Here is a 20,784-nt window from a genome sequence, read left to right as displayed (position 1 = left end):
TCAGTCCCCTTCAGAGAGATGTAGTAGTGGTTAATTCTCCCCAATTTCAAAAATCTGTGCTCAGCACCTTAAACGTAAATGACAACTTCAAGAGCAGCACCAGAGGCTCCCCATGTGCCAGTGCCTAAAGAACAGGTCACGAAAGTCAGTCTCCCAATCTAATAACCTAAAAAGACGGGATTTACAGCTCTGCAAATTATTTGGGCAACTTTAAATACACTGCAATCACTCAACACTCTCTGTGCAACACACTGAGATATTCAAGCTACCCTTCCTGTTGACTATTCCCCCGCTTTCCCACCCTAAACAATTTCATCCAGCTGGCTCTCTGCACAATTCCCACAATCCTGCCTAAAACAAGTCAAAGTTGAAAACAGTAGTCTTGTGTTAAAACAAACAAACAAACAAGCACACACACAATAAAACAAACAAAGAAACAACAACCCTAGTTTGGAGTTCCATAACATTGCAAATGCCCCACATTGCATCTCCAGCCAGGGCATTCTTTGTCTTGCCATTGATTCATATTTGAATGGTAGACTTGTTTTTAATTTCACAGTTCTTAACAGTTCGGTGTCCCACCTGACACTGCTGTGGGACTCCAGCATCACTGGCTGAGCACTTTGCACTGCTCAGAGAGAGTGGAGACGAGCACCAAAGCATCGCTTCCCTCACCGCAGCGGACACATGTGCCTTGGGATATCACCCCTAGGATCCCTTGGACTCCAGGCATGCCTTTGGCTTGAATTCCCTGCCTGAGATTTGGCACGTGCATCTGGCTACATTCCAAAAGTGTAAGGGGCAGGGAGGCTGAGAGGGGGGGAAGGCCACTCAGATGCAAGAGCTGCGAGGCTCACACTTGCCCCTTTCCAGTGGTCATCATGCGTGCAGCCTGTTGTCAGTAGCAGAGGCCCCATCACAAGGAGCACCCGCTCTGCAGCCCCATCACAGGGGTTTCCCAGCCTTGCTGTGCCAGCAGGAGGGGTTGGCTTCCTCGCAGCACAGGTGACAGGGCTTGGACAGATAATGGAGATGATGAGCTTTATAAATCATGCAACTGGGGAAGGAAGCAGAGAATACACACAAACCACATGCCAGGATAAGGCTGTTGATAACAGCAACAGGACACCCCCTCTAAAAATAAAATACTGAAACTAGCGTATGGCAGAGAGAAGAGCCAGACTACATTACAGCATCAAACACAACACATGGCTGGTCATAATTATTTCACAAGAGGAAGTACCGTTGTACCATATGCTTGTCTATCATGAAACATGAATAATTATATCTTCCTCCTCCCTCCACTGCTGTTTCTTCCAACATCTTCCCCTGGCTGCACAGGGTGGTTAAAAACCAGCATACAGGGCTTACAGCACTCGGGGCTTGGTTTTGTACTTATCCCTCTGCTACCAGCTGGCAAAGGTGGGGAAAGCAAAATTGAGGTGAGGGAAAGAGAGGATTTTGAAATGCTTCTAGCTCTGTCCAGAGGACCTCACCTCTCCTCCCTGTACAGAAACGTTTCATGTAGCACATGTTAAGCTGAAGCAAGGGTTTGGAATCAGGAGATGCAAGGGGAAATTCAGATGGGGTGCAGAATTAAGATGGTAAATGGGTCAAAAATTAAATGCTCCCATGTGGTGAAAAGGACAACAAATCTCATTTCAATTTCCAACTCTGCGCTTTTTTAAGTGGTAAGATAGGAAACAGAAAAGCAAATGGCTTTCATTTTAAAAGAAACAATCTCTCCTAAAAGATTGGCTGATAAAACAAAACCTTTTAAAAATGATCCACTGGCAAAAGCAGCATGAGAAATTTCTGATTAGTTTCAAACAAAAACACAGCGGGAATCCAAAAAGTGCATTACCTCCCTATCCTGGAGTGCAATTCTCTCTCCTGTTTGATTCACACCCTCCCTTATTTGCTTTATTTACTTATTTAATTATCAATTATGGATTTAAATGGATTTCATCTAGAGTTTTTTTGAGGGGGAGTTATTTATTATTATTTAACTTATTTTTTTAAATAATAATAAATCTGGCTTGTCCTAGACTAAACACAGCAAGTCCCTGCTATCATCCAGTCATGGAGAAAAGGATCAAAATTTGGGACCCACATTTGTAATTGCCACAGTGGCTCCATATAGCCAGTCTGCTTTTGTCAGCAAGGTACACCCTGACACCAAGGTCCAAAGAGAAATGAGTGCCTCAGAAATGGTAAGAAAAGGGGAATATTCTGTTCTAGTTGCAGCACTGCTCCATCTCAGAGCAGTTCTGGGCAAGAAACACAGAGCAGTCCCACCAGCCAGCACCACCTGCCCAGCGAGGAGCAAACCTGGCTCCTTTCCTGGTGATCAAATTCCCAACATCGTCATTTTTTTTGTAACACTTGTTTTCTGTTCCCTCTGGCATCAGGCAGCAGCAGCAGCACCGTAACATGCTATGTGGCACATCTCAAGCTCACTGGGCTTGGCTGTTTCCAGAGATGGCAGGTGTCAAGATATGCCATGCTAAACACCTTTGTTACCCACGCGAGCGCATTCAGCAAATCTCAGAAGCTATCTGTGGTGCTGCCTTTTGAAGGTGTCATTAATTATCACAAAACCAGCTCAAGATGCAAAACAGCATCACTGCTTCCTTTCTTTAGGAGGCACATGGAATAAATTACCTGTCAAGGTTTTGCAGGCTAGGAAGAACCATTAGGATCTTTTAGCCTGACCCTCTGCATAAGAGACACATAAATTTCAGCAAAGATTCAACCCTCCTGTCAGGAAATTGAAGGCCACGCAGGAGCATTTCACACCAAAGAACCTTTAAGTCATCATTGCACATACAAATGCAGGGGAACCCTGGTGAGCCCTTTCCACAGCCAACTACCTTCCTGACTTCTAGAATAATACCAGCCACCATCTTCCCTTTCCAACCTCTTTCCTCTTGTAATTCAACTCGTTTTCCATTTTGTTTCAGACTGAGCATATCTTAAATATCTATAATCTTTCATAGAAGAAGGAAAATAAGATTGTATGATGAAACAGTCACAAGATGCCCAGCATAGCTTTATATAGGCACTAATTCATTATTTTCCTCTTCTTGTGCCAGCTTTCAAAACTCACTAAAATTGCTCCTTCCACCATCATAAGAGACAGCTTACTGCAAACCAGAGTTTCTTCAGTGCATAGCAGGAATTTACCCCCTAAAAACCTGATTTCTTTTAATTGTTAGAATCAAGGTGAACAAAATGTACAGACTCTTTTCTTTCTCTGCTTTGAAACTAGTTCGAACACACATGCAAGTTTCCTTTAAAATAAGAAATTAAGTTTAATTATGAAGGTCAAACAGGCAGGATTCATTTTCCAACATGAAATCAAGTATCTTGCTACAGCTTAAGATCTAGAAGGAAAAAAAGATGGTTACACACCTTTCCTGAAGCTGAAATACACCCTGATTTGCTAAGCCCCAGCCCCCAGATCTATGCTGGTTTCACCTCCATCCATCCATCAAAGGAGCCTTTGCAGCTACGCTCCCAGAGAACATCTTGGGCTGATGAGGTCTGTCTCTGTGGGGGACTACGTAGGCGTAACAGAAGTATTGGTGGTGGTTGTTCCATTACAGACAAACACACACCAACAGACTGCCCAGGCCTAGAAGAGTGTAGAAGTGTCTCAGAGTCATCTTTGTGTGCAAGACCTCCTACCTTCTTCAGGCATTTGGCTGCAATTCAGGAAGATCAGAGGAGATGTTCCTCCAGCACCAGGTAAGAGTCATGTCATGACCCAAAGCTGCAAGCAATGACTGCCCAGAGTAACACAATCCCGCTATGGTGGTTTTAACCAGTTGTGCACGTAGTCATCCCTCCCACCGCCATGCGAGGTAACAACACCCTGGTTCCTGCATCGACACGCTCAGAGAAGTCATGCTTGAGACAAAAACGAGAGCACCCTCAAAGCAAACAAACAAAGCAACCAGCTGAGTTTGCATGGCTTGCAAAACCTGCCATCTGATCAAATGGCTTCTCGGGCAGGCTGCGCAGGGGTTTGGTAGCCAGAGGGTGGGCCACGCTCTTTGAGTTAAGGTGCCCCAAGGCTTAGCTGGAGGCATTGAGGCTTTTAGGAGATAAATACATGTAGCACAACACATGGCCTACAGTCACAGGGGTAAAAGCAATGCCAGCACCTGCCTTAGTCAACCACTTGGTAGAGTTTATGGCTCTGCCAGAGCTCCCAGTCACAGACGCTACTTGTTCCCTGACCTCAGTTTCCCTGCCCTCTTTCACTCAGGCTTCTCTACCACACAGATGCTTTCAGGGTGACTCAGAAGCAACTGGTACAGCGGGCACATCCTGCTCACACCAAGAGCATGAAACAGACCCTTCAAGGAGCAGAATATGCTCCACACCCCTGAGTGTAACTCCACATGCAGGGCAAGAGCAGGGCATGCTCCTGCCTTGGAGCACAGCTGATCCAAGTCATCCAGCCAAGAAGACACCCTGACACATCAAGGAGCCCCCCACCTTGACTCCCAGCCCTCACAAAGACACAAAGGAGACTCCAAGCCCTGCCAGGAAAGCCCAAGACAGACAAAGGGCTCTGCATGGCTGCTCCTTCATAAGCAGAAAGAGATCCTAGCACTTCAAGTGGAAAATACTGCTGGGATATATATTGCTGAGTTTGAGTGCCACCACCCTTCTGGCCTCTCCTCTGTGACCTCTCCTCTGCAGGGGAAAGGAATGAGGTTCTGGAGGACTTTCAGCAGGCAGCTTGGTGTTTCTTAAATGATCATTGCTCAACAGTATCATTTGCCAAATATTGGCAAATACAATCCAAAACCACGGGCTAACAGGAGACACCAAGTAGCAGCAGCCATGAAAGAAAGGTCATGGGGTCAAAGCTAAAGTACATCTTAGCATTCTTTTTGATTTTAAAGGCAATAAAACTCATCTGTGTGCTCACTTGCTTGTGGACCTTTTCTTTCCACGGACAGCAGCAATCATGTAGCATCATAGCAGGGAGCTCAGCATTAAGAACTAGAGCCTCCCTTCCCTCTCAAAACAAACTTTTTTCACCTCTTGATCAATTTAAAACACTTGTTCCTGGGGCTAGCCAGCCCTAAAAACACTGAAAATTCAATGTGAGAACAAAAAAAGGATGGTCTAACTCAACCACAGTCTCAGCCTGAAGGTCGCTGATACCTACACAGAAACTCAAATATGGAGCCCAAGAGCAAGTTCTCCTCTGAACACCCATCCCTTCTTCTTTCAACTTTTAAATCAAGGAGCTGGAGTCACATCTGTTGTGCAATGCACAGTTCCAGGTAACAAAACTGGTGCACACAATAAAGTGAATACAGGACACTCACAGAATGTGAAAATATCCAACCCCACTATGATCAGAGAACCTAATCCATTAGCTGCATGGCAAGGAAATAAATTTTTCTTCCTCCATTTTATAATTTTTTCCCCCCCTTTTTTTTTTTGGATACACACAGCTGCAGATACTGAATGCACACAAAGCATCAAAGTATCTGAAGCCTGTTTTCTTAATTGTTAATTGCTTAAGCAGAGCTACTTCCTTCCCAAATGGACAGCTCTCCCTCATTCATATTTGTTTTGTAGGGCCTGCTGTCACCCTGCCTGCAGACTTGACTTCAGGAGAGCGGGAAGGCTACCTGAAGCCAGACAGCTCCCGCACATCCTGAGTGCACATTAGGCAAGCTCCAGTTACCTCTTTGCAGGTGAGGAGTCCTCCCTGGGAAATTGCAGCTTCACAAGTTAACCTCAAAACCAAAAAGACATTGGAGCCGAACTCAAAATGAGGATTTCAGAGGCCCTCGCTATTAGCACCAAGTGCAGTTCCTCAAATCCACCTACGAGAGGAGCTCATGAGCCCACATTTTCTCTTCTATTCAACATGAAGGAACTGTGCTGAGACAGAATGAAGCTGACATGGGAAACACCAGCCACCTCAGGCACAGACCTTGTTTTCTACTTTAATACTGGGACCCAAGACAGTACCTTGCATCCCTGAAGGGCTTTTGCAAGTATGCATGGCATTCAAACAAGGACTTGCAAAGATCTGACAGCTTTTCAGTGTAAAAAAAGTAATTACTTTTTCAGCCATGCAATCACCTCCCATGCTCCTGAAAGGCCATTGTTGAAAAGAAAAGGAAGAAAAAAAAAGAACAGGAAGCACCTCCTAGTCAATCAGTCCCTGCAACAAACACCCCAATTGCAAATAGTTAATAAGCCACCATGCACACAGAGGGCTGTACCTGGACTGCTTTTTCGGAGGTGGTGGTGGTGGTGTAAACTCCACGCCATTGCTCTTGTCTTTAGGGTAATCAAACGAGAAAGATGATGATTTGCTGATCCCATTCTGGGTCTCCAGCATCGGGCCATCATCCACAAGGTTGGCACCAGCTCTTCCATTCTCAGCTCCCACTGTCCATGGGTGAATTAAGAGCTCCTGCTGCTCCTCCTCCTCCTCCTCCTCTATCCGGCACTGCTTGGTCCACGCTGGAGTGTAGTATTTCTGCCTCCTGTCATAGGACGAGCCTGCCAGGCCTCTGCTGGACTCCTCCACAGAGACCCCGTTGACATGAGCGCACGGAGAAGGGGATGCTCCAAAGGCGCCTGTATCTGTACTGCTCCTTGGCAGCAGCTGAACACCAGCTCCGTCATGGCTATTGTCATCACCAAACCTCCCCACATGGGAGCTCACTGGGGGCACATGGTTCCCTTCACTGCCTGTCTGGCTGGTTTTTGACATCTTTGGGGGAATGGCTGGACTCTCAGTAACTGGGGCCTTGGCAGGAGCTGCCAGATGAAACTGTAGGCTGTTTTCACTTCCAGATGCTTGAAAAATCTCTCCAGGCTCAATGGCAGCTGATAAAGTCCCAAAATCAGGGTGGGAGGTGGGGCTGATACATGGCCACTGAACTCCCACCGCCGAGTCAGGGCTGCTGAGGAATATTGTCTTGTGATCATCCTCAGTGTGCGCTGTCATGATAGTTATCTTTGCTGCCACCTGGCTGGTGGAGTCCTGGTATTCCTTCTCACCACCCAAAGTCCAGCTGCCATCCCTCCACACCCCATCAGCTTGATCCTTGCCAGTGCCATGGGCCAACTTCTCTGCTTTTGCCTGTCCACTGACAGCCTTCAGCTGCATCTTCTTCCTCTTGGTGCTCTCAGCATAGATGGGATCACTGCGGGGAGGTGAGGCAAGGCGTGAGTGCTGCGGCTCCACCAGAGCCTGCTGAAGGGTGCTTGAACCCTCAGGCCAGTGGCCTCTGGTGACAGAGGGCTCTCCAGCAAGAGGAGAGTCCTTGTCCTCCCGGGATATAGCAAAGGCAGCCGTCTTGCTGCTGCCTGTGCTCTCAGGAAGGGCAGCAGGCTCAGCACGGAGACTCAGCTTTTTCCTCTCTGAACATGAGGCACAGGGGAGAGGATCACCCTGGTCTTTTGTGATGCAGAAGGCCACATTCACAGTTCTCTGCTCCTCTTCACTAAACTTGACCGCCCTGCCACTTGGCCTGGGAATTTCAGGAGCATCCCGCTGCCTCCATCCGCAGGGAGCGGGGCTCTCCTTCTCACACCGGGCAACCTTCCCCTCTGCACAACGCGGCTCCCGGGCCGCTGAGCACTCTCTGCGGCAGTCCGTGATCAAACAGTACTCACCCCCCTCACTTTCAAAGCCAGAGGAGAGGTGACCACAGTCGCCCTCCGAGGGAAGTGCTGCTCCTTCTCTGGCTTGAGAAGAAGGGTTTCTGCTGGAGTTCATGGTGCTTCTGTCTCCCAAGGCGGATGCATTAGGGCAGGGGCCCCGATGCGGCAGGACAAACTTGTCTTTGGCTCTGTCCTCCTGCTTGCCCACCTCACCTACAAGTACCAGGCTGTGGATGGAGACATTTCTCTCCACTCGACTCTCCAGGCTGCGCAGGCCCACCATGGAGTAGTTTGGAGGACAGCAAGACAAGCAGTCGCTGGGCGGGTTGTGAAGGAAGGGCTTTCTCACACCACCATTGCCAAAATTGTCGAGGCAGATCCGCTGTGCATCTCCTGACTTCAGAAGGAGGTGTTTGCCAGAAACCATCCCCCAGCTGACCTGCATGGGCCAAAGAGACAATTGTTCTGTCAGGATGTGCATATGCAATAAGAAAGATTTTTTTTTTTGAACAAACAAGCAAAATACAACAAAAGAAAAAAGTCCAGCTCCACAGAAAATTCCTCTGGCATTCACAGTCTGTTTTGCTCTGTGCTCACCCCAGCAATAACTACCACAAATCTTTTCTATTTAAATTGCACTTGTCTTATTTCTTGGACCATTTGCAATCCTTGCATTACTAACAATGGCAATGCACTGGAATAAGGCATTCTCCTTTCTCTTTCTGTGGGTTCGCTGCCAGAAACTTGTCCAACCTATCATCCTGTCTGCGAATCACCGTGCAATTAAAGATTCAGAGTGGGAAGGAATATTTGGTCCTCCCTCTGCTTATTTTTGTTTCATTTCACACTACTGCATGTGACTCCAGAACATAGACATGGACTATCATAGGTTATCCTGCGATAGCAGATTGGCTACACTCAGCAGTAGGTACTGGGGAGCAGGCAGGGAAAGATATTCAAAATCTTCATCTGAAGGAGATCTATCCTGCTTGCCAAGTGAGAGAGGGAGTGGGAGAGGCAGGGTGCCTGTGAAGCAAACCCCAGCCCCAGGGTGGCAGAACCTGCTTCCATAGTGCAAAATTCAGCCTAGGGCCAAATCTGCCTGCATAGATCAAAGCCCACCGATGCTGGCAGCCTGCACTCGTGTGCCCTTTATTCCTGGAGGAGAAGCAAGAGGGGGCAATGAGAGGCTAAGAAGAGAGCTGGGGAGCCTTGACTCTCCTCTGGCTCAAGGGTGGGAGATGGGAGCACACCTAAGCCACAGACAGGGCAACAGCAGCCCAGGCATCACTCCATGTGGCTGGGACAGTGCCAATATCGACTCATGGGGGAGAAGAGTGAACTGCCCATCAACTCAAACCACCAGGACTTGCCAGTTTGCAGGCAGGCAGCAGTGCTACACCCAGAGAGCACTACTGCTCTGGCAGAGGTTGGGAGCCCAAGCAGTTGGGCCAGGAAGGCAGGACACTTGATTCCTCATCTACAAAGACTGTGGATCCAGTTAGCACTGGCTGCAATCAGACAGGATTTCTTTCCAGTATATACCTTCCCAGGAAAATAACTTTAACCTGCATCCTCATTTACAATCCGGAAGTTCCTAAACAAGCAACGTATTTTTAAGCTCCTTTGCACATGCTCTGTGAGTAACATCTCATTCAGCTTCAGCCAAAGATACTTTGAGAAACCAATATACAGCTTAAAAACCTGAGTTAAGACCAGAAGGGAAACCAAAGGGAAGGAAACGGTTTTAACAGATATACCTAGCACTCCCAGGGAGAGATAAGTAACGGGAAGTCATGCTTTGACTGGATTAATCATTACCTGTGACAAATCTGCATTCATATTCACATCCACCCACGCGTCAGAAACATCCGAGTTTATCATAGTTGGCTTAACAGCAATTGTTGGCTTTGAGAAGGGAGAAGTATTTACACCTTCGTCTTCTGACGCAGGGCTCTCAGGCTTGGTCCTAACTCCATTCGGGAGCACGCCACAAGTTCCCACGTCTGGGGGTGTTTGCAGCTGATGGGAACTCTTTGGGTTGAAGCAGTTTTTGCAGGAGCCGGGCTTCCAAACGTGTTCCACAAAGTCACTGCACGCAGACATCTTCAAATCCTCGTGGCTCAGACCCAGAGCCCTCTGTGTCTTCTGCACCGTCCTTCGCTGCTCATTTTGCATTTGGTCCCCAGGGCCACTCTTAAAGATCACTTAGTTATCTGGAAAAGCACAACACTGTCTGATTAGTTTGGTTATGCCCCAAAATGGTAAGATTTTTAATAGGACAGCTGATAATTACACTTACTCTGCCTTCATCACAAGAGGTTATTGTTTACAAGGCTTCTTTCACAGCTTAGCTAAAGCCCACACAGTCACTTAAAAAGCCTCAACTTCTAAGCATAGCTCTGTAATAGAGAAGACATCAAGCAAGCAGCATTCCTATGTGATTTAATTCCCTGTTTAATGAGCATGTATAACCAGCCTCGTGCAAGGTTTAGATCAAGGGTAAAGGAAAGAGGTCTTGGAAATAGCTCTTTGCAGCCCCACAAGCAGAGTCAGGCAGGAAAAATTCCTTCTTCAAAGTGTCATCCTGTCTCTGGAAAATAAAAAGGCCTGGAGATACAAAGACCAGAATCAGCAACTGTGTAACCAAGGGGACCGGCAACAACCTTCCTTCACCCAGAAGCAGCACTGTGATTACTGCCATGGTACACAAAGGATTCTCTCCCAACCAGGGTAACACAGACAGACAATCAGCACGGCTGGGGCTGGCACTGATTTGAGCAAGTGCCTGGCAGAAAGCTCTTATCTGGTTTGCCAGGAGCCACAAATAAGTGTCAGCTCGCTGAAACGATTCAAAACGATTCATTGTCTGCAAGGGGAGAAACGTTTTGCTCTTGAATCACTTAACAGACAAGAATCCCTTCCCATCTTCCTTCCCCAGGAGGAAATGCCCCAGGAACAAGACATTCCTGCATTCCTGTGCCCCCTCTCCCCGCATGGCCAGGTCTGATGGCACTCAGCCAATAGCTACCTGGAGCTAACAACTCTGGAGGTACTTCAGAGGAGGACTCCCACAAAGCTCAGTGGATTAGGGAAGAGAAGATCAGAAAACACAGCTAGATCAGAAATATTACAGACAGCTGCTATGAGTGTCAGGGCACACAAGTGTCCCACATTGCTTCCTCACCTAACCGACTTCAGGTCACCATGTCCCAGCCAGCTGACTCCAATGCAAAGGCAAAGCAAACTGAGGCTCCTTCACCACAGATTTCTGAGTGAAAAGGCACTTTTACACCCCAATCCTGACTGCATGAGAACACAGTTTAGCAGCCTGATACTCCAGTGGTTTCCCCACACAGACATACTGGAACACTACTGTGGCTGTGGACAGCTTTGCACCTGCACGCACCTCTAAACCAGCCTGCACTTCAGTAAAGTCTCTTGCCTCTGGGCTCAGAGATGCCCTGGCCACCCTCTCCAACAGCCACCCTATTACACAGTGAAAAGAAAGAATACTAGTAAGGGCTTGGGTGGGATCAAGTGAACTGGGGGAAAAGCCACTGACTCACTTTCCCTTTGGAAAAGGAGGCTTTGATCGGCTAAAGCACTAGTACCTCCAGACTCCTTCTGCCAGGTAAGCTGATAAACTAGGATCTGTATCATGAAAGAGCAGAATAAAAGGGAATATCAATGGGATTCAAAGATTAGTGCATCTCTCTTTTCAGGGGAGGGACTGTTTTAGACAGGTTTTTCCATAGGCTTCACAGAGTTCAAATTAGCCAAAGGACAGCAAGTCACTCTTGGATGTACCCCAACACCTTCAACACGATTAACAGTTCTTGCAGGGAAAATATCTTTAACAAATATTCTAGCACCGTGGCTTTTTTTCCTTTCAAATCTAGCAAGCAGTGTCCAGCATCACCCAAAGCTGAACAAGTGTCCCGATGAGAACCAGCAAAGAAAAAAAAGAAAAAAAAAAAAAAATCAAAGGGAGGAAAAGCAGGGACCAGAGCCAGAAAAACCTCTTCACTTCTGCTTTAATAATCGGCGCTGCCAACTGCCTTTTAAAGATCGGGATTTCCCTTTCTGCAGCTGAAGCAGCCGCTGTGTCTCGCCTGTGTCTCGCTGCCCAGAACCCGGGGCAGGCGGGCCCGTGTCCGCACACCGGCGGGGCAGCCGGTGCTGGGCCCCCACCGACCCACGCAGCACCGCGCGGGGAAACCGGCCCGGCTCGCCCCCGCCCGGACAAGCCGAAAGCCAGGAGCTGCCTCTGAGGCACGCCCGGAGCCCCCGCGCTTCCCGGGCACCGGCAAGGACCCGATACAAAGGCTACCTGTTACCTGGGACAGAGATGAGAGGATGCGGCACAAGGATGCGCCGGGGGAAAATAAAAAACGAAACAAAAAAACAAACCAAGCCAAACCCCAAGCCCCCGACCCAAGCAGCTCTGGCTGCCGGACGGCTCCTCCGAGGCGCCGGGCGTCTACCGGGATTGGGAAAAGTTTACCGGGCAGGGCCCGCCGAGGCTCCCGGTGGTGCCTGTGGGAACCGGTGAGAGCCCCGGGGCCACTTCAACCCCGTCCCGCCCTCCGCCCGCATGCTCGGCGGGCACTGGCACGACCCCACCGGCACGGCACGGCACGGCCCCGGACCCCCGGCAACCCCGCCCCGGGCCCGACCGGCGGCGGGGTCCCTCCCCGCCCGGCTTTGTCCCGGGAGGCGGTCGCCCGGCGCTGCCCCCAGCCCCGCTTCTCGCTCACCAGCCTCCCGCCGCCGCAGCGGGGTTCCGCTCCGCGCTGCGCCCGGCCACAGCCGCGGCCACCACTGGGCGAGTGGCAATCGCGGCCCCGCGTGGGCCGGGGGGCAGCGGCCGCCCCGCCCCGCTCCGCCTCCCGGCCCGCCTCCTCGGGGCACGGCGTGGGCAGCAGCCCGGGCGGGGGCAGGGCGGCACCCCCCGCACACGCGTGTCTCCCCTTTGCACAAAGCACAGCCACCCGCTGCAGCACATGCACCCGTCAGCGACACACCCCCCGCCATCCCCAGCAGCGCTGACTCACACATGCCCCGTCTCAGGGACATCCCCCCCGGCTACAAACCCCCTCGGGGGGATGCAGGCACCCGCACACCCCAGCAGCCCCGCACTGACCCTGGCACACGCCATGCCTTTGCAGGGTCACAGCCAGCGTACCCCACACGCCTGCACCCCAACACCAGGCATGAGGATGGTCCTGGATCCAGCCGGAAGACACTGGGAGCCAGACAGTTCACTTAACCCTCACCAAGATTGCCGGACAAAGGCATGGTGAAGTTCAGCCTGAGGGGATGCTGCGGAAGGAAGAGAAGTTTGCAGGATTTGACCTCACCGTGCAAAAAAATTCAGATGGCATCTCAAGAAAATCCCAAACCTCTGTTGGGCTGGGAGGCTGGGGGTCATAAAAAGCGAGCAGGATGAGGTTTTGCTCCCTGTAGTGTCTGAACTGCACTTTAGGGCAGGCTGAAAAAGGAGTCGTCTTCCCTCACTCTCATGCTTGCTTTGTGGTGTCTGGCTTTGAGCACCTGAATTCTCCAAACTTAGGAAAAAAAAACCCAAACAGGTCTCCCCCTGCCCCGTTCAGGGCCTTATCTCAGTTCCTTGCCACCTCTCCTTTAGTGCAACAAAGCGTTCCCAGCCTTGTGCAGTGCAGGAGAAAATAGTGGATTACAAAGGCAAATAGGCTTGCATCCAAGCCCTGAGTAGAAAAACAGAAGCCAGAGATATGCACAGCACTCATCACAGAAAGAATTACCCTCTCGGGAACCAATCACCCTGTTAATTTCTTCTGCTTCAGGGAATTTGGGCAGTATTGCATCCTGCAAAGCTTTTAGCTTCCAAACATCCCGTCTGGCTGGTCTTCCACCATTACGGCTGTCTGTTCATGCTCTCCATTCTTTTTTGATCAGTTATTAAAATAGCCAAAAGACCCCACAGTAAGCAGAAATACAGGAAAATATGGGAACTCCTCCACTTTATTTGCCATATTGCCATGAAGACATCTGCCTAACACACCTCCCGCTTCTTCTTTCAGGCACACCACTCACAATCAGTTTACTGCGGCTTTTTGCATGCAGGATCCCAGTGCCAGCACGCCCAGTCAAATGAGTAAATTAGCTCTCAGAAATGCTTTCATTGTGACAGAAACTGCTCTTCTAGCGCAGAGCCACAGCTCATCTGTGAGAGGGGAAAATGAGATGGGAAAATGAGTGGCCCAAATTTCCAACATTTTCCCTGTTCTAAAAGGTTTGGGTGAAGGAACTCAGCTCTAAGCAGCCCAGCTGAGGTGTGTATGGCTGGCTAATTTCAGAGGATAGTCAATTTCCCCAGGTTCAAGCGTCTGAATTTCATACCTGGAACTTTAAAAAGAGCCTCTGCTCTTTTCAATAAGAGCACTATAATTTTCTAATAGCTGAGGTGCTATGATTTTCTCAGCATGCCTTCTTATTGAAGAGTCAGGGATACCTTAGGGAAAGAAAAGCAGATTTAAAATTCATCCTACATCCACAGTTGAGCAGCTCTGGACCTGCTGAGTGAATGATCCTGAGATATTCACTTCAGGCAGGAAAACCTTTCCCATGCCAGAGGCCTTGGGATTACAGGATAATTAATTTTTTTTTTTTTTTTCTAGTATAGTCATCCTCTTTATGTTCAAATGTTTCAGTGGAAAATTGAATAACCTCAAATTTTCATAAAACAATTGTTCTTTAAGGTCTGAGACCAAGTACAATGGCTTTTTGCATGGCTGTAAACTCCTGTGGCTTCTCTAGTACAGTATTCATCATTGTTCATTTTAGGTATTTTCTCGGTGACCAAGAAAACTTGCACTAAAGAAGCCCCCTCAAGCAGAAAACAGTACACAAAGCCTGCTAAGATGTGACCGCATGTTCTGGCCAGCCATATATCTTCCAACATATCGTTTTCCGGAATGCTGACTCAGCAACAAGGCACATGGCTCAAAGCAACCTTGATGGCACAAAGGGAAACTTTGGGCTGACCAGAGCTCCAAGAACCATGACTTGCTCGCAGAAGTGAGACCATCACCGAGCCTTCTTTTCAATGTGTCAGCTGAAGAAAAGCTCCCCAAGAACAGGAAGACAAACAGGCATAAACCAACAGGGAATTTCTCTGTGAGCAGACAAAAAAGCAAAGGTCCTGGAGGTGGGTTCAGCATTGCTCACAGCCAGCAAAACTGCTCAGTTCCCAAGACTGATAACGCCAATAGTATTTTTTTAAATCCGGGGTCTTAAAAAAAACAACCAAACAAAAGCTCCCACAACCAGGAAAACAAAATGTGACACCTTTTATTAGTTATGCTCTATGCTCTGTGACTGAGCAAATCTTAGTTTCCACCTGCAGTGCATGGATCTCCTCCTGCCCATGGTCCTTGATGTGCTGGAGTGTCTTCCTGTCCCTGCCAGGACTCCAGCTTTGCCCACAGTGTCACAGCGGGTAAATCTTTCGGGTGGAGGTGTGGTGGCACTCTCCATGCTGCGACCAGTTTGCTAGTATGCAGCAATACTAAATGCACCTGTGATGGAGCCAGGGGCAACTGGTAGCAGCACCTATCACCTGCCTGGTGAAAGGGCAGAGAGCAGGCTCCCGGGGACGTTAATACCTGCTGCCAGTCAACAAGCTGCTTCTATTAATGTGAACATCCCTGGCAACTGCCTCTCTGCATGCTCCATACCCTCTTGCTACTCCAGACATCGGTGGCTTTGTTTGCTGTGTCCCTTTTCCCTCCCAGCCATCCCTTTCTTGCTGGAGCAGACGTGCCAGCTGTCCCCAGCAGCACCTGCCCCCCACCCCGGGACTTGGTCCTGGGTAGATTGTCAGCACCCCGACACCCCATCTTGCGCTAGGAAGAGAATATAGCTGGGGCCATGGTTCCCCTTTTGTTCAAAACAACACCATGGGACCTAACTCAAAAAACATGTCAAAATACAGCCTCTCTTTCCTGGGAAGAGAGAATTAAAATGATGGGCCATAAAGAATGAAACCCTATGTGGTTTCTTAACCAGCCTCCATGGGAGTTATCCCCCACTAACATCTGGAAGCCCAAAGTATGGGATCTGTAGGACCAGTCTACCTTGTAGGAAAGGAATGAAGGCCTAAATTGCTGATGGATCCCCATGTGCAGGCAGCAGCCCTCTTTCCCACCCTGGCCACCACGATGGGTTGCAAGTCAGTATGCCAACCAGTGACAGACACCACTATTCCTTTGCTCGGGGGGCTGTGTCAAAGGGGGGGGCTTGGTTCTCCATAGCCAAGAGCAACAGTGGCTATTCAGAAATTGTGGAATAATAGCCCTTTTGATGGATGCTCAGCTCCTACTTTCGGGATGTGGCGGTTGTGGTAGGGCTGGGAAGGGGGAGGGGGCAGAGAGGCATATGACAGTGCAGATAACAAGTGGGCTTTGTGCGCCATAGCCAGAGGCTCCCACAGCTGCTCCAGTCCCCTCTCCCGCTTGAGGTAGTTTGGGTAGGAGAAGAGGCTATGAAAGCTCAAGCAAATGAGCATGACACAGATAATATTTTAATGATTCAGTCCTTGCCACTCTTTAAAAAGCAAAACTATGGGAGAGCATCTCCTCCTGCCATTCAGGCAGGGGTGCTGGAGAGGAGAGGCTGCTCTGGGCTGGTGTTCTTGTGGCTGTAGTGCCTCCTGGACAGGGAATGACCTTGAGTGTGACTGTCCAGTTTGTTTCCTTTCCCTGTGTAGCTGGTGAATACTTGCAGCCCATGCTGAGTAAACCCCTCACCTGCTTCTTGACATCACTCCAAGGGCCTTGGCGGTGGCGACAGTGGATCCTGGTGGCAACCTGTTGCACTCCCTTGGGAAAGGGCATGGTAGGCCATCAGCTCTGAACCAGCCTGTCCCATGAGCCCTGCCAGAACAGAAAATGAACAAGCCTAGGGGTGGGTACCATGGCAGAGTGAGGACCACCAGAGCACATGGTCTCTGATATTAGCTCCATGCATCCCTAGCTTTACTTCACCTGTCATCAGCTGACAGCATTTTTTTTTTCTTATGACACATATACCCTGTGCATGGGGAGACAGTGATGAGGACAGCTGGCTACAGATTGCCAAAAAAAATACTCCCCCCCCGCAACAAAAAACAAGTAGAAAAACCCCACCCCAAAACCTACACACACTTTGTTTCTGTAATCCCTGTCCCAACAGGACACATGCGCAGCCTCCCAGCTGGCGTGTGTGGTTGCTCTTATTAAGCTTTGAACAACCAGGGGATTTGAAGACAGGATTAGCTAATACAATCCAGGCTCAATTAGCAAAGGAAGCATGGAGATTCCAGCTCCCATTGGGACAGATGTGGGCAGGACCCCTCTAGAGGGTTAATCACAGGGCAACCTGCGCTCCAGCGCAAATAACAGAGCTGCCTGTGTCCCACATGGCTGCTGCTGGAGGGGGAATGCTTGGCATTGCCAAACACTGCCGTACCCCCTGGACCTGGCTAAAACCCGCTTTCCTGCCCATGGGCTGGGAGAGGGCAGGGCTCACCGCAGTGGGGAGGGTGAGCAGGCGTGCACACAGGTGCAGAGAGCTGGCAGCCAAACAAAGGGAGATCGCAGGAGCAGATAGGGGCACAGGCAGGCTACAGTGCTTGTCAGCACAGCTTTCTATGAGCAAGACCAAAGGCAAGGGGAAAGGGGGCGAAGGAGACGGTTTCTTCTTGATGGGAAGATGCTAAGATGCACCAGCAGTGGGACACCAGTGCTTTGTTTAAAACTGGGACCCCTGGGCAGGGCTTTTGTTATCACAAGTGCTCTTTGCTTGGCCAGCTGGGAAAAGCACCAGGCTCACTGGGCTGCTGGGGCATCCTTCAGGACTTCCAAGCACTCCTGACCACTTCAGGATGAAGCAGGGCCCACATCTCTAAACAGCTCCATGGTCACTGGTTTCCAAATTTGCCCCCCCTGCCAATCTCCTTGAAAAGCTGAATCAAACCTGCATGGATGCCTGATGAGTATCCCCAGCCTCAGCTGGTTCCTCATTTCCAAAATCTCCCCTCAAATCTCTCATCTGTCTTTTTGAGACATTTTAAAGACACATAGCCCCTCATGTGCTGAGACACAGAGACTCCCTCACAAGAGACAGGCCTCTGCTTGCAGAGCTGGTGAACCGGTTCCTGAGGTGAGAGTTGCATGGGCAAGCTCTCCCACGTATGGATGGGTTTCGCATAGTGCTGTCGGAGACTGGCTGCTAAACACCAACTCTCTGTGGAAAGCAGATGGACTTGGAAAGGTTGGGGCAGGGGCCAAGGCACCTGGTGCTTTGGAAAAAGTTGGAGCCAGGGCTGAGGACTGCCAAAAGGCAAGATGTTAACTGATGTTTCAGTTCTCTGAAGACAGGAGTCAGGAATGAGACCAGGGAAGGGTGGTGAGGGCTTGGGCTTGGGTCAGTCAAAGCAACTGGCAGAGGAGATGCAGTGAACCAGACTTGCTTTCCCAGCCTTCCTCAGATAGGGAACCGAAAGTCTTGCAGAGAGAGTTAATGGTCCTCGACCAGTGCCAGGTGAATGGAAAGCACCTTCCTAGGTGCTTCCAAGTCCAGTTGCTGGGACTACCATGGAAGAAGCAGTAGACTCCAGTGCTGTGAAGCAACTTTGTGAGAGGCAGCAAACACCAGCTGGTCCCATGTCAGAGTACCCCAGGGTCTGATGCTCCCACTGCACCAGAAGACATAGCTAGGTCTGGAAAACCCATCACCACAGAAGGAGCAGCACACAGACATGAGGCACCACGGGAGAGCATGCTGCTGATTTCTGCCTCTCTCCAATAAGATTGGCTTTTTTCCTTGCTCCTCAGCAGTGTTTGCTGTTTGCAGGCGCTGGGAAACATTTGCTCCTTGCACTCCTTCCAATGGAGCGTGGGAAAAGCTCTCACCCAAAGCAGAAAAAACACGGGAATTTGCTTTCAAGTCAATTCTTCTCACTCTTTTTCTCTCCAAGTGAAAAGCCCTGAGCTGGCTTTTTTTCTTTGCAAGGCAAGTTTTCTGGCCAAGGCAAACTGGTCTTTGTCTCTCATGCTGTCATCAGAGTGACAGGCGTCAATACAAGCTATGGGGCATGGCAGCAGCAAATCAGCCAGGATAGAGGGAGTGGTAGCAGAGCAGATGGGACCTGTGTGCATTGTCCCCCACCTCTTTTAGATAAGGGGTTTTAGCTTCAGTAGAAAAAAATAAGATCTTGGTTTGGGGGGTATTTTACTCCCAGAGTAAATGGTTTTTTACTCACAGAGCCCTTGGTTTGGTGCTTGACTCACTGATGCAGACAAAGAAGACAGGAATAATAGCATGAAAGAAAAATGCAAGTTGCCCCCCTGCTTACTCACTCTGGAGTGAATAGGTAGTGAGGAGAAATGCAAAAGTATCCTCTCCTGTCAGGAGCAAGGCCAGGGTTTCTCCCATCCCTCATCCATCTGCTGTGTGCTGGATCTGTCTGGTGAAGGCAGCCCCTGCACCAGCACCTGGTACATGCAGGTGTCAAGTGCCATCAGTCCTATGTATAAAAAAAGTCCTGGGGCTGGGACGGGAATGCGTTCCAGCCCAGCTGCTCACTCCTTGCTGGCACCTCAGCCTTCAGAGAGCTTTCAGGAGGAGGCTTCCCGCCCCACCAGCCACTGTCTGCTTCCTCTCCTGGCCTCTCCACCTGGTCCAGGAGACCTCACTAGGCGAGCCTGCAGGAGAGCAAGTGGCTCCGAGTGCTCTATTTACAATGAGGCTAGGGTGATTCAGGGAAGCAGGGAACGTTCAAGCAAAAGAAAGAGGTAAAATCAAGCACTTCGTTGCCTGGGGGAACAGAAATCACACCTTCTCCAGAAAACAAGGCTGAGGGACCCAAAAAGAGTCTGCAGAACCCACAGGACAGTGACAAACCTGTAGAAAATTGAGTTCTCTGGGAGCTGGCCTCTCCCCTGGTGCAGGTGGACACCACAGGGAAAGTGCTTCTCATGCCCAAGGACATGGCCAGGAGGGGAAGAAAGACACCCGTGCCTCCCCCCATAGCCCTCTCTCCAGTATTACAGGGAAGCCTTGGAGACCAACAAAAGGGCAACTGTAATCCCCAATATGAACTAAGAGGACCCACTCTCTGCCCAGACAAGAGACAAATACCCTTTACACCCAGAGGCTGAAAGCAGATCTCACGCGCTTCACAACTCCATCCTGCGGGTAACCTGATGCCCCCAGCACAATTTTTCCGGTGTGAAACTCCCTCCACAAGAGGTGCCTTAGCTGAGCAGCTGCAGAGGCAGACAGATCCAGGAGGAGGTGTTTGCTTTCTCCATCTTCTCCCCCTCCCCCCACACCCTCGTTTTAATTGTTTGCATGTCAAGAAACGACTTGCCGTATTGCAGCCTCCCAAAGGGAGGCAGGCATTGAACTCATAACCTGAAACTGCCTCTCAGCGAGACAGCCAGCACCCATCTTTCTCTGTTCCCACTTCTTCTCCCCAAGGAGACAGCCAGCACCCACGCCCCTCTGTTCCCACGTCCTCTCCCAGCCCACATCCCCACCTGAAAATCAGCCATGTCCTCCCCTCGCTCTGCCCAGCTCTTCAGCAGCTACACCCTTCACTGTTAATGAGCACAGATAAAAAAAAGCACAGACCTGCCATTCAAGGCCTCTCTCAGGCACCAAAACATCTCTATGCATTAATAATCCCTTTCAAAAGCCACTTCCTTACACACATCTCCCCACAATCCCCCAGCCCCTAATGCTTTTCAGGAGTGACTGCGATTCATCTGAGGTGCGAAACAGCATGGTAAAATTTTAATACAGCCTGAACATGATGTGAGAGCGCTCTAGTGTCTTTTAAGCAGCCTGCCCGTCTCCAGCAACTGCTTTGAAGGCACGGTTGTTTCAGTGCTGCCTGAAGAGCTTCAAAGAGAATATTTGGGACTGATTTTGACATGACTCAGGGAAGGCAAGAAGCCTCCAAACACAGTTCCCTCAAAGGATGAGTGCCAGCAGGGGAACATGCTGGCTCTCACCATGCCTCCCTGCTGGAGGTTGGTCTAGCTGGACTGTATGGGAAGGCCTGGGAGGACCAGAGCTGCGTGTACCTATAGGATACCT

This window comes from Streptopelia decaocto (assembly GCF_964273445.1).
Source record: "Streptopelia decaocto genome assembly, chromosome: 4".
Taxonomy (NCBI): Eukaryota; Metazoa; Chordata; class Aves; order Columbiformes; family Columbidae; genus Streptopelia; species Streptopelia decaocto.
Note: the sequence above shows the minus strand (reverse complement) of the source record.